Genomic DNA, 15,204 nt, shown 5'->3' with positions numbered 1-15,204 from the left:
AAAGCAGTAGTATTTTGTATGAGAATCACTTGGGCTGTCTGCAGGCCTTTCTAATCTGCACATGTTGGGGACATGAAGACTAGGAAGTGTAGCATGGAGACCCAACAGTAATACACTAGGCTGTTTTTTCCACCCCCTGCAAATGGATACAGTGTTAGGGGGAAAATGTGTGAGAACATATGGAACATTCCATTCTAATGTCATCTGGCTCCTGTCCCACCACATCAGAGCAATTCTGTAACACTGAAAGCTTTATTCCCAGAGGCTTTGTGTGGCTTTCTTCTGTCTTCTAAAACCTCCCCCTTTCAATCACCAGAGGTGGTGGTCAGCACAGGCTTGGCTTGCTCCCTCATCTCCCTTCGGCCAACCCCTCTCTTCTCTTTCTCAAGGCCAAAACAGAGAAGGGTCTATAGAGGCTTCAAACAGAAAAGCTCTTTTCAGGGATGGGTGGGAGGGGAGGGGAGGCCCATGGTAAAGTAGCTATTTTCTAGCTTCTGAAAGTCTCCTGTGTTGGAAAAAAAAATGTGAGAAACTGGAAGAAAGACAAATGGGATTTTTATCAGATTGGTACAGGCAGGGGAAGGGGGTGGTATAGACATAGGTGATGGACAGAGCCGAGCATTTCCTCTTGGCTGGTTTTAGGAGCTCCTGTACTCTGACTGCCACTAGTTTTTCAGGTAGGTTGGGAGGATTAAAAGAAGCTGGGAGTTAATGAGTTGATTTAATTCATGGGGAAGCTCGTTGGATGCTGAGAGTGAAAACTTTTCACTTCTACATGACACCATGGTGAGGCACCCTCTGCACACACCCCTGCGACTCTGGAGGAGTGTGGTGGCCCTCTTGGGGTGGTCAATTCTGAGGTCTTAAAAACCCCCAAGGAGAATGCTTTCTTTTTCTTATTGGTTAGAAATAAAATCAAACCTTCTTTCTGTAAACAGACCACAGCTGAAGATACTCTGAGGACTTTGAGAAGACAGAGATGGTGACTGGTCCCTAAACTCACTTCCGGCTCATAAATGGGTGATGTCTAGCCTGCTGCCCCTCTGAGACTCTCTGTGAGGACTGCCTCCTGGATCTGGCCTGGAAGGGCCAGTTCTTGGTGGAGAGGTCTGTGACTGGCCAGCATGGGCTCATGGAGGGCGGAACTCACCCCACCAGCACCTGCTCCTGAGGGAATGGACTGATCCTCAAATCTGGCCTAAAGCTTTCAGTTAAATCCTTTGTCAGATGCCAGCCAGTAAGTGATAGGACACAGGTGAGGTTCCTGGTGTGGTTTAGCTGTGGCTTGGATTCATTTCCACTTCTAGAGTAACAGAACTCTTCTTCCTTGGTTGGGCCTCATTAGTGGCTATTGCACTCTGAGGCGAGTTTGGGGGCTAAACTGGCAAACATTCTTCCCCTTAAAAGTCACTTCTGGGTGTTACCAGTTGTGGAGAATCATTTCAGGCACGTAGCAAGCATCATCTCATTTCCTTCTCAAAGCAACCAGTGAAGTAGTTATGTCTATACCCTTATTTTCCAGATGAGGAAACTGAGGCTTAAGAAGTTAGGCTGATGAATGGTAGTTCTGGGATTACAGGGTCAGATGAGCCTGGCTTTACAATTGCCACTTTTACCCCTATTGTATTTTTCTTATCTGTAAAATGAATGGATTAAATGGAATGTGCAGTTGGAAGGAAACCTCTGGATATTTTATTGATGAAGAAACTGAGACCCAGCCAGGATTCAAAGTGGTGAAGAGGATGCCACAGCCAGGAAAGGTGGCGCACGTCTGTAATCCCAGCAGCTTGGGAGGCTGAGGCAGGAGGATGGTGAGTTCAAAGCCAGCCTGAGCAACAGTGAGGTGCTAAGCAACTCAGTGAGACCCTGTCTCTAAATAAAATACAAAATGGGGCTGGGGATGTGGCTCAGTGGCCAAGTGCCCCTGAGTTCAATCCTTGGTAGCACCCCTTACCCCCGCAAAAAAAGGAGCATGCCAGAGTCCATCTCCTCGCTGATCCTCTGCTTGCTCTGTGGCTTTGGGCAAATAAGTTACTGCCTCCACTTCCTCATCTGTAAAATGGGATGATAGTGTGACACTTGAATAAAATAACCCTTATAAAGTGCTAAACACAGTAAAGATGATTTATATTTGCCATTATTGTTGATAATAATAAAAAATTGGAAATAAATTTCCAATAACATCAGTTACATAAATTATATATACATATACCCATATGTACATGTTGAAATATATGTAACTGCATAACTAAAATATACAATTTACTATATATATGTAATACAATTCAATGAATACAATAAATTACTAGAAATCATAATTATTTAGTAATGTTTAGTGAAAAATAGGCTACATAAAATTGTAGACAGTATGATCCAAAATTTAAATTAGATACACTACCCATCTACACTTACACCAAAACACTAGCAATCAGTGATTATCACTAGTATTCAGTGATTATCTCCTGGAGAGGGGATTATGGGTCATTTTCACCTCTGGTTTATATTTTCCTGCATTTCTTCAACTTTGGGCAGTAAAATGAGTCACTTTCCAAATGTAAGCAGTGGCCAAAAAAAAAAAAGGGTTTTGTCATGCTTGATGTTTACTTGATTTGTGACCTTTCTTTCCAGGGGAGCATTTAGCTTCTGAGTTTCCTTTCACACACTGCGAGGATGACCTGCCCACTCTCTATCTGCCCACAACATCATGAGGGCGCCTGCCTCAGCCCCCGGGGATGTCCACAAGGGCCTTTCATCCTGGGCATGAAATGGAAATGTTCCCCCAGGACCACAGAGCCCTGCAGCCTGGCGCCAGGGAACACTCTGTCAGCTGCCCCTAGCTTGCTTGCTTTTTGAGCTAATTCTTTTCAAGGTGAACTTGATTTTTTTCCCTCACTGGATTTTATATTTTAATTCAGTTACTCCTGTCTGGTAGCTCTGGCTGTCTTGCTTGGAGAGGCGGGCCTATGGCTGGCACAGATACCCAACCACATGAGATTTGGGGGATGCCATTCCTTAAACTTTTCTAGCTCACAAAACTTTTCTAGGTTATGCCCCCTCCTCACTTTGGTGTTAAAAACCCTCAAAATACTGTGTCACCATAATATTTCTGTATTTGTTTTGATAAAAGCAGAAATTAAGGTTTTATATTGCCATTAAAAAAACATAAAATAGATTAATTTTTAAGAGTTGAAATACAATGTCCCTGTATGATGAGCTGACTTCTCCTGGCTTGAGGCATTCCGGGTTCTTGCTGTAACCCGCAAGTGTGCCTATCCCTCCCTTTGAGATACAAGGGTTTGTACCTGCCTAATTATATCCTTAAGGTCTGAAAGTTCAGGGCTGTCCATTTCCTTCAGATTTCCCTTGGTGGTTGCTAAAGGAGGAGAAGGCCAATCCTTTCTGTCCTTCAGAGAGGAAACATCTGCAAAGAAATTTTCCCTGATAATATTGACGATTCTTATGTAGCAAGTTTTCAATGCATTATTTTGCTAATCATTTAAATATAAGAATGGTTTTGCTTATTATTTTCTCCTTTCTCCATCTTACTAGACTCTCTTGCAATGTAGCTGAAAGCTGAGCTGGTGCCAGGAGGAGAGCAGGGCCATATCAGTCCTGCCAACACAGATCTAATCTGACCTTTTCATGCCAATAGTCAGAAATCTGAAGGCCAGAGAGAGTAAATAGGAGAAGGATACTAGAATTCAGCCCTATACAAGACTATACAACCCTTTCTACCCTATGCCTTGTTTAATCCGCAGAGCCTGTGAGATGAGTGTCACCCCCATCTACTCAGTCAATAAGCAGAGTGAGACCTGCTTTCCAACCAACCTGACTGTGAAGGATCTTTCCACCCACATTGTGATTCTTGACCTGAATATACTCTTGATCTGCTGGGAGGTAAGACATAGGAATTTGTGACTCATAATCATCAAAGTGTTCATGCCTAGAAATAATTAAATTAGAAAGAGTTTCTGTTGCTCACTTTTGTTGTGGTTTGGATAGGGTGTGACTCCCCAAAGCTCCTGTTTTAATGCAGGAATATTCAGATTGGATTGTGAGAGCTGCAACCTGGTCAGTCCATCCTAGTTTGAATGGGCTGAGTAGTAAGGATAGGCAGGTGGGTCACGACTGGCAGAGACGAGGCACTGGGGGGTGTGCCTGGAAGGTTGCATCTTTCCTATGGCCCCTTCCCCTGCTCCACTCTGCTTCCTGACCAAACCAGAGCTTCCCTCTGCCGGGCCCTTCCCCCATGATGTGCTGCCTCACTTGGGCCCAGAGCATTGGCGTTGGTCAGCCTGAAAAACCTTGAACAAACTTTTCTTCCTCTAAGTTGTTCTTGTTGAGTATTTTGGTCACAGTGATGCAAAAGCTGACTAAATCACTGCTTTCTTTGTGGCAATGAAAGGGGGGACATGGGGGTAAGACAGGAATATAGGTGCATCGAGGGATGGATGGAATGGTATTATAAAGAAAGTTCTAGAACATGTCATTAATATAACATTTATGTACATATTTTACCTTCCTATTTGTTTAAAAACTCTATTCTCCCAGGAGAAAGTCATTTGTCACATGGTTGTAGTTGAATATATGTTGAGAACTGGCACAGACCACCTTGCTTTTAGGGACTTAACCTAAAGCTGGTTAGTAATAACTCTAAAATCAGAATTCAGATATTTGTTCCTAGTTGAAAATGGAAACATTGCCACTTTTAAGATCTGGCCTTTTTGTATTGTCTTAAGGGGGACATTACTTGGGAAGAAGGACTTGACCTCTAAGGCTTTAAGGCCAAGGAAGTAGTCCTTGTTAACTGCTTATAGCAGATGCCTCTCCTCCTTCCTTCCTCCATCCACAGAGCAAGTTGAGCCTGAGAAGGTGATCCTTCAGCCTTTGGAGCACGTATGAATGAGCCTCTGCTGTGCACTTAGGGACTGGCTTTGAACTCACTCTGGTGAAAGCTACAGATCCCCAGGGCAGGCAAATGAATATCCTCCAAAACATTTGCATTCATTTTTAGGTTGTTACTGGGCCTGCTGAAATCTCTCCATTTAGGTCATGGGCCCCAGGGGAAGGACCTTTGACCTAAGTATTAAACCTTGAATCAAACAGTCTCTGTTCTCAAGCCACTCACCACCTCGGTCCTTGATGCTCAGCCCTCACGCTTCACAGCCTGTTCCATTTCAGGACTGAGCAAGAGTTACTGAAGCGCAGTGTGCTGCTGTCACGGTCCATCCCTGTGCCATCTGCAGGCAGCCCATCTCCTCTCAAGCATTCATGAGAAAGGCTTTATGCTGCTGGGTGCCGTGCTACGGGAGACACAGAGACACATCCCACTCAGCTCTTCCCCAAGGTGCGCCTTGGCCACTGGGAATTGTGGACAGTGATACAAAGGTGTCAATTCAAGGCCCTGTGAGTGGCGTGGCTAATGAGGGTCACCAGTGTGTGGAACAAGAGAGCACCTAGCGGGTTCAGGGGGTGCTCAGGTGAAGGGAGATGGAAGTGAGCCTGGCTGCCAGCTGTTGCTTTCTGTGAAAGGAACTCAGATGGGGTAATGGGGACTCGGTGCTGTGTAGGTTAGGTACTCAGATAAGGTGGGCAGTTAAACTGTGCCCCTAGGGCCAACCACCAACATTACCAGAAAGAATTGCAGAGTTGAGGGAGGAGGGGATCATGGATAGGAACTATTGCTCTACTAGTTCCTGCCTGGTTCCTCAGAACAGTTCCTTAATTTCTCTGAGCCCCCATGTCCCCATAGGGTTGTTGGAAAAAAAATTAGAAATAAGATATAAAATAGTGCAAATGTTAGTGCTTAGCGAGTGAAGACTTATTAGTTGTAATCCCTGAAAGAAAAAATAAGTTTGGGGCCTAGGCAATGTTAGTGCCTCCAACTTGGTCCATGTCTGTCCGGCATTCTTGGGGAAGGACTCATTCCTTCAAACCCATTTCACTTGACAGTTCTGCAAAGGAGGGAAGAGTAACCTGAATTGAGCCCTTGTCCCTTCACTCACCAGCTTGAGAAAGTTACTTAACACCTGATTTCTCAGGTTCCTCCTCTATAAAATGGGGATATCGAAGCTAGTCATAGGGCTGTTGTGAAGGCTAAATGAGAGGATATATTGCAAAACAAAAACAACCCAAATCCCATTGTTCATGATCCACAAAATGCCTGAGGATGCCACAATGACCTGACCTAAACTATATGGACCAGGGGTGATACCTGGAGACAGCAAATGAGAGCAGATGGAGTGTCCTCTCTTTCCCTGTGTACTTCGGAATAGAACTCTGAAGAACACATAAATGAGAAAAAAATGAATGTTTACAAAGAGCCTGTTCATTTCATATGCAGCCAGCTCCAAGAAGCTCATAATCAGATGGCGCTAGGATGTGACAGCTGGGGCTTCTATACAGGGGAGAGAAATGGAGAGAGGAGACGGGGTGAAGTGGAGATCGAGAGAGGAACCCTGCATCTCTCTAGCATCTCCGTGGAAGCTCAGCATGTCATGGAACACTAACATTTTCAGAGCAAGAAAAGAGAATATGGAAATGATTAAATAAATTCTTCTTCTTTTTTTTTTTTTAATGAGGAAATTAGCCCGGTGCCCTGACACATGCCTGTCATCCCAGTGGCTTGGAAGGGTAAGGCAGGAGTACCCCAAGTTCAAAGCCAGCCTCAGCAACTTAGTGAGACCCTGTCTCAAAATGAAAAATGAAAAGGGTTGGGGATGTGGCTCAGCGGTTAAGTGCCCTGGGTTAAATTCCCAGTACAAAACTAATATTAAAAAAATAAAATAAATGAGGCAATTGGGGTAGGCCAACTCACAGTATAAAGCAGAGGGACTAGATTAGCATTTAAGTCTCTGAGTCCTTAATCTAGCCTGTCCATTTTACTGTTATTTCATGTTTCTGTGTGTGCTGGGGAATCTGTCTAGAGAAAAGAAATCTGAAGAGGAAAATCACTTTTGAATCCATCACTCAAGTGAGAGGCTCAGGGATCATTGAAAATGTAGTGGATTTTCCATCCTCGCTCAAATGATGGTAATACTTGATGGACTTTGATGCTTTGATGTCCAGGTAATGCTTTGATGTCCAGGACTTGATCTTCCAGGGTCTTAAGAAAACAGAGCCAGGTAGAGTTTGGAAAAAATTGATTTTCATATGAGCAAAGAATGCGTTGCCACAACTGAACTTTGCCTCTTGGATGTTATTAGTTTTGGGAGATGCTGCCTGGCCTCAGAGCCCAAGTTAAACTTGGACCTGGAGCTATGTCCTAATAGGTCACAAGAGTAAAGTACAGCCTAGATACATACGCTGTGGTAAGAGACATACCAATTATTCATTCAGAACCTATGTATAAAGAGCTTACTGTATGCTGGGTTCTTCCTAATGGAGGTAGATGGAGCAAAAACAAGTAACCAAATATATAGTGATGATAATAACTATAGAGAAAAAGAAGAAGAAAATAATGAGAAGCTCCAGGGATGGGGATTGGGGATCAGAGCAGGGCTCCCTGGGAAGGGGAGCTATTTACACACTTAATATCTATCCTCTTAAGTTTTTAAGTGTGTGATAGTGTTGTTAACTGTAGACATGATGTTACACAGCGAATCTCTAGGACTCCCTCATTTTGTACAGCAGAAACTTAATATCCATTGCACTTAGTGTGCATTCCTCACCACCCCTGGTCCCTTGAAATCTCCTCCTACTTTGTTTCTCTGAGTTGGACAGTTTCAGGGACCTCATGTAAATAGACTCTTGCAATACTTGTCCTCCTGTGTCGGGTGTACTTAATTTAGCCCAGTGTCCTCCAGTTTTATCCGGTTGTTGCACGTGACAGCATTCCCCTCTTTCTCTGAGGCTGAATTATATTTAATTTCCTGTGTATATTACGTTTCTTTGTCCATCCATCTGTTGATGAACATGTAGGTTGTTCAGTATCTCTGCTATTGTAATGAATGCCTCAATGAACATGGGAGTGTAGATATCTCTGAAAGATCCTCATTTCAGTTCTTGTGGACTATATCTAGAAGTGAGATCACTGGATCAAATGGTAGTTTGTTTTTTTTTTTTTTAAGAAGGCTGTTTTCTATAGCAGTGGTATATTTTATATTCCCACTAACAGCCCATGAGTGTGCCAATCCCTCCACATCCTCGCCAACATGTGCCCTTAGTGTTTTGATAATAGCTATTCTAACAGGCATGAGCTTGTAGTAGTTCGGAGAAATGTCTGTTTGAGTCCTTTGCCCCTCTGTAAATTGAATTATTTGGTGTGTGTGTGTGTGTGCGTGTGTATGTTTTCCTTTTGGCTACTGAACTGTAGGAAGAGAATGGTTCTCCTCACGGGCAATGGCTCCAAGGAGGTCAGAGCATGGGCCAGAGTGACTACTGTGGGGAAATTATTTGACGCAGAGGGAACAAGAAGCACCATGCGTTACAGGATGGATCCTGCCTGGAAGGTGGAAGAGTGGGGAGGAGGCCTGCGTAGTTAGTGAAAGGGACTGGACATGAGATGAGTCTGGTGCCAGGAACCAGAGCTGAGGTGGGAGAAGGAGTCTGGTGCTGGTTGTACTTTGAAGGTGACTTCACAACAACTCATTCCATATGGTTTTATTTAACAGACATGCATTATGTGCTTTCTACATCCCAGGTAATAAATACAGTCCAACTCTGGCACACTCATCCTGAAGATGGAGTGATAAGAAAAGTAAAGAGATAACTGCAATACAAGGTGGTGGCAGATAAGTAGCAGAGAAAGGAACATGTCACCAGTGCTCTTGTCTGGGTCAGGGACAGTGGCAGGCTTTGCTGACCTGGCATTGGCAATGGGTTTTCTAGAATGGACAGGACTCCCAGCGTCTTTTTATTGTTTTAAATTTTTTAAAAATATATATTCATTGCAAAAATATTTTAAAACACAGAAAGATACAAACATACCTCTCCATAATCCCATACCCAGAGATAGTCAATAATTATGTTTTATTTTCCTTTCCATTTTCCCTATATTCACAAACAAAACAATATAAAATTTGGATCAAACTGTTTCAAAGATTTATATTATCAATTTTCATTGAACAAATTGTGAGCTTTTTTCCTAAGAGGACATAATCTTTGACATGTTAATGTTATTTGTTGCCTGATTATTCAATTATATTGTACCAGGAGTGATTTAATAATATCTTATTGTTGGAAACTTGTTGTTTTCATTTCTTGACTGTTATATAGACCCACATTGACATTCAAAAATGCTCACCTCATTGAACACTCTAATTCATAAATCTTTGTGCATATTTCTGATAATTTACTTATAATAAATTATTAAGCTAGATTTATTAGATCAAAGGGTATGTATATAATGTTTCTGAACATAGTGTGCCTATAAATCAACTGCCTTTCAAAAAGTTGTAGCAATTTATATGTCCAAAAGAAATCTAGGGGTGTATCTCTTTCATGGGGTGCTGTGGCAAAGGCCTGCAATCCCAGCTGCTCAGGAAGCTGAGGCAGAAGGACAACAAGTTCAAGGCCAGCCTGGGTAACTTAGCAAGACCCTGTCTCAAAATAAAATAAAAAGGGCTTTGTGGTGGGTACTCCTGTGTAAGGCCCTGGAAAAGAAAAAGAAATGTCCAGATTGAAAAGTTTTGAAAGAATCTCAGTTTTATTTCTGAATCGGTTAGCTTTTGCTGCATAACAAATCATCCCTTCTTTAAAATATAGTTGTTTTGTGAAAATGATCATCTCTGTAACAAACAACCTGTGGGTCTGCAATTTGAAATGGACTCAGTGAGACAGTTCTGCTGCTCTCAGCGGGGGTCACTCACTCATGCATCTGTGATGAGTGGCGACCAGCTAACAGGCTTTATTCTTGGTGTGTGCTGGTTATTGACAGCAAGAGCGGGGAAGTTTTTGACTGGATAATGTGCTTCTCAAGGTTCATCAAGCTACCTTGGGCTTCTTCACATGATGAGGAGGGAGTTCTGAGAAAAGACAACCCCAGCACAAATATTTTCCAACTCTCTATCTGTATCACATATGCTCCTATATCCCATTGGCTATTGGAGTCACATGGCCAAGCTGGGAGCATGCCCACAGTTAGATGGTGAGGAGGTGTGCTTAGCCAGAGGGAGAGAACTTGTGACGATTTTTGCAATCCACCATGGTTATTAAAGCAAAATAGAACAGGACCAGATGTTCATCTAACAGTTCATTGCATTGATATCTTCCTTACGTTTCCTCATTGAATCCTCACAACTATCCCGGGAGGTAAGTGGAGTAATCTTTATTTTAGGGCTTGAGGATGTTATCAGTCGAAGTTCCGCCAGTTCTCCAGAACTTCTTTAAGACATATAGTAAGAGATTTATTGCAAGAGATGTGTGGTATGCCCTGGGGCTGTTTTTCTGGAAGGGCAGACTGGGACTCTTAATTTGAAGAGGGTCTACAGGTAGAGAGTTTATTCTGCTTTCAGGAAAATATTCATTCTGTTCTTAAGGACTTTCAGCTGATTGAATCGTTATTTAAAATCAATCAATTGGGCTAGATAGAATATTTGCTTGCCTAGCATGTGTGAGGCCATGGGTTTGATCCCCAGCACCACAATGATTGATTATGAACTTTTATCTGCAAAATGCCTTCACAGAAACATCTAGATTGGTGTTTAATGGAATAACTGGGGACTGTAGCTTCACCAAATTGACACATCAAAAGATCATCACAGGGGGGCTGGGATTGTGGTTCAGTGGTAGAGTGCTTGCCCCTAACATGTGAGGCACTGGTTTGATCCTCAGATCACATAAAAAGTGAATAAATCAAATAAAGGTATTGTGTCCATCTGCAAAAAAATAAAATTAAAATAAAAAATAAAAGATCCACCACAAGCCGGGCACAGTGGTGCATGCCTGAAATCCCGGTGTCCTGGGAGGCTGAGGCAGGAGGATTGCAAGTTCAAAGCCAGCCGCAGCAACTCAATGAGATCTTGTCTCTAAATAAAATACAAAATAGGGCTGGGGAGTGGCCCAGAGTTCAATTCCAAGTACCAAAAAAAAAAAAAAAAATCATCACAAGAGAGCTTGCAGGTGTAGCTCAGAGGTAGAGCACATGTTTAGCATGTATGAGGCCCCCAGGTTCAATCCACAACACCAAAAAAGAAAGAGAAGACCATCACAAGGACGCAGGAGAGATGAAGTAACTTACCCCCAAAACACCCAGCCATTAATGTGGCAGAGCTGGAACCAGAAAATACGACTCTGATTTTGGAGGCCTGTGTATTATTTACCGCTCTGATCCATTTTGGATTTGATTTGCATCTCTGGAATTATTAATGATGTTGGGATATTGCATACATATATTAGGCATATAAGTATTATTTTCATTTGCAAATGTTTCATCCTCACTGAAATTGGGCTAGCATTGTGACAAGTGGAGATGTGAGGAGCCCCTGGGAAGAGGCAGAGCCCTTTAAAAAAATTGGTACTGGGGATTGAACCCAGGGGTACTCTATCACTGAGCTACACCCCCAGTACTTTTTATTTTATAAAAAAAAAATGTTTTTAAATATGTATTTTTTTTTTTTTAGTTGCAGGTGGACACAATACCTTTATTTTACTTTTATGTGGTGCTAACAATTAAACCCAGTGCCTCACATGTGCTGGGTGAGCGCATTACCACTGAGCCCCAGCCCCAGACCCCTTTTAATTTTTTGAGTTAGCTGGGGTGATGTTTCACTCAGTTGCCAAGGATGGCCTCAAACTTGGAATCCTCCTTCCTCAGCCTCCCAAGTAACTGAGATTAACAGGCATGCATTCCTATGCCTGGTGCCAAATCCGTTTTTAAACACAGAATTAGAAACTGATGGGTATGTGCCCGAGTGTATTAAGTACTGCGTGAAGCCCAGACTCCCCGCATGGCACCCACTGCCCTCTGTGATCATCACACCAGCCCCTTCTCCCTTTGCCCATATAACCCTGGCACAGGCCACATGAACTTCTTCATCTCCAGACCTTTGCACATGCTGTTCTGAAGGCACAGTTCTCTGCCATCTTCCCTTAGGTAACTTCCTTGGGCTTGCCTCGGCCATATTGAGGTCTCTTTCATTTCCTACACCCCTATTTTCCTGTTCTTCCATGTCTAGCTTAAGCTGAGATTTCTCTTGTGTTCTCATTCACTGGAGGCATCTGGCTTGAAGGCTAGTTTGAGGAAGCTTTTGAGCTCACAGTGAGTAGAGAGAGCTGTGAATGTTCACAGAGTTTGCATGGGAAGGAGCCGGTGGGTATGTGCCACCAAGCCTTTGCCATCCCTGATACAATTCTCCCCACTCCTGGCTTCTCCTTGTGAACACCTCTGACTGCTTTTGCTCATGCTGATCTCACCTTCTCCAAAAGCCTTTGTGTGGAACTACAGCCATCCAACTTAGCCCAGGATTGTCCCACGATTGCATTAGGCACTCTTTCTGTCTCCTTGCCTAGACTGGGAGCTCTGAGAAAACAGAAACCTTTTAACCTAACTCTCTTTGTGCTCATCTAGCAGGGCATGGAAATAGTTATGCTAGACGGATGCATGGATGCTTGCAACCCTTTGCTTTGGTACCCCAGCACCACGTAGAAGGCCACTTGCTCTTGAATCCAAACTGTTCCCTTTAGCCTCTGAGTCCCTGTGTGCCTGGGCTACCTGCTTGGGCTTGCCTCTGCCACTCACCCATTCGAGCACTCCTCGATAGCCTTCCTGTGCCTTAAATGACCACATGGCTCCTTCCTTCTCACCATTCAAGTTTCATTCAGATGTCAGTCTCTTAAAGGCTGTTTCCTGGCCACCAACCTGCCCGTTTGTCACTCTAGAACCCTACCTCCTTCATGTTCTTTATAGCATATTACTGTTACCGCTGTTGACCGGTGACGAGTCCTTGCTTCCCCAGTGTTGAAGAATAACACCAGAGAAGCACGCCGAGGCAAGGTCAGAGTAGAAATTAGAAGTTTATTAAAGGACAGCAGAAAAGACTTCTCCCGGAGGAAGAAGGGGACCCAAGAGGTGGAATCTGTGGAAGTGCGGTTGTTTCCCCTTTTTATAGTTCTTTCAGTGATGGAATGTAGGTGGGAAGGCCCGAGGGGTGGGACACAGGTGGGCCAAAGAAGTAATCTGGGCAGGAAGGACTTCATTAACATTCCTTTGGGATGGGCTATCTTCAAATCTGCTGGGACTTTAGGTTAACATTTCTTTGGGATGGTCTTTGGGCTAGGGCTTTTCTCAGGACTTCATTAACATTCCATGAGTTGTCCTGTGTTTCCTGTGTTTCCCGGAATTCATTCTCAACATGGTCTCCATTTTAGATCTTACTCAATATTAGACCTGAGTTACCTAACTGCACTGACTACCTAATTTTAAATCTGGCTTCATTACCATGTTCTGAAATTACTTATTGATGTATTTTCTTTTTTCCCCTTATTCTCTGCCTCCGTGACCTCCCTGACTCCAAAATATAAACTCTCTGAAGGCCAAGTTTAGTCTGCTTTGTTCCCATTGCATCTCTGGGCCAGGTACTGTTGCCAAGTGGACAGACAGAGAGACGGATGGGTGATTGAATGACAAGTGAATGAACACTTGGGGAACTCCTTTTGCGACTGATCTAGTAGGAGGACCCTTTTCACAAAGAGTTAATTTCCCGGGCCCTTGAGGTTATTGGTTTTTCAAATTCAGAAGAGTTGTTATAGATGGACTCAGAATGTTTGCTGGACAGAAGAAAGAGAGCGAGGAATTGAGATTGAAAGATAAAGAAATGACGGCTGGGTCTAGGTGGGGACTGGGCCACCTGAAAGGTAAAGACGCCATCTTCCTGCTCTCCAGCTTCCCCAGCCCTTAGAAAGAAGGGAGGCCATGAAAGGGTCCCTTTGGCCACGTTTCCTGAAACAATGAGCCACATTTCACAGCTGCTTCACCAGAAAGGAACAAACAGCCCTCTATCTATGGCTCTGAGCTGTTGACTTGAGAATCCCCTGAAGAATGTTAAGGGGGTTTAATGTTTCTCAGCAGAAACTACCTCTGCAGAAAGGAAATGGGGGGGGGGGGGGCCTGAGATTGCCCCTCAGCAAAAACAAACAAACAACAACAACAACAAAACTGAGCCTTTATAGACTAGAACATTACATATCACATGTAAATAAAGAGTGAATGAAAATGCCTGCCATATTTCCCCTCTTTATCTTTATCTTTTGCTCCTTCTGTAGCTGCACTACCTGCTGAGAAGCCAATTCTGTCTNGGGGGGGGGGGGCATGAGGGGTGTTTTATCTTAACAAACAAGGCCTTTTCCTCAGTAGATTATTCTTTCTCCCTCCCTCTCTCCCTCTCTCTCCCTCTCTCTCCCTCTCCCTCTCTTTCTCTCTCTCTCTCTCTCTCTCTCTGATTTTTATTCTCAGAGCCTGTTTTTCAATTTATGCTCAAAAGACTTGACCTCCTCTGGTTGGGGGGCTGCTCCAACCACAAATTTATTTCTAATAGATTATTGTAGTGATCAATTTGGAAAACGCTTAAAAAAAAAAAGGAAGAAGGAAGAAAATGAAAACCATCTGTATTTGCAGCACTTGGAGACAACTCTCCAAGCTTTGCTTCTTTAATATGTGTTTATGAAAACTGGGAGCGCAACATGTACACTGCTGCGGCACTTGACCATGAACATTCTTAAGAAAGCCATCTCTTTTGTTTTCTTGTTATAAAGGAATACAACTCTTTTACAGAAAATTAAAAAGCAAAATAAAAGGAAAAAACAGCACAGAAATAAAAAAGGTGCCTATATTTTTGCCATGTGGAGATAATTACTATGAAGTATGTATATACGTGTTCCCTAAAATATATTCTTAAAAATATAATCATATTTAAAGTCATTTAAAAAGATTAAAAAAAAAAACCCACAGGATCACATTGAACATTCATCAAGGCCAAGGAAGCAGGCTCTTATAACCATGTAAAATCAAGTAAATTTCACTTATTGTGTGCGTATTATATGATGGGTGGGTGGCAGATGCCAGTGGTCCTGTGAACCTATTTAAATCACTTCCTTTACTCAGGAGCCTGCAAAGTGAAAAGTGCTCTAATTCCTTGCAGCTGGGGGTGGCCATGTGGTTTGTTCTGGCAAATGAAATGAAAGCAGGTGTTTGAGGACGTCTTCTCAAATAAAAAGACAATAACTTACGAAGGAAGACTTTACCAATGAGCTGTCTCTTATACACAT

The 15,204-nt window shown here is 43.1% G+C and overlaps 1 long non-coding RNA gene across 1 annotated transcript in view; it reads left to right on the top strand.

The window, feature by feature from the left end:
* Window positions 1-15,204, top strand: part of LOC125617989 — a 45,041-nt gene that overhangs the window by 28,893 nt on the left and 944 nt on the right. The window contains exons 2-3 of the long non-coding RNA XR_007349194.1: window positions 939-1,255; window positions 3,759-3,897. This is a non-coding gene — a long non-coding RNA (uncharacterized LOC125617989). The remainder of the gene's footprint in view (window positions 1-938; window positions 1,256-3,758; window positions 3,898-15,204) is intronic.

Source organism: Marmota marmota, unplaced genomic scaffold (genome assembly GCF_001458135.2).
Source record: "Marmota marmota marmota unplaced genomic scaffold, marMar, whole genome shotgun sequence".
Taxonomy (NCBI): domain Eukaryota; kingdom Metazoa; phylum Chordata; class Mammalia; order Rodentia; family Sciuridae; genus Marmota; species Marmota marmota.
The sequence above is the reverse complement of the archived record's forward strand: the minus strand, read 5'-3'. Positions and strand labels throughout refer to the sequence as shown.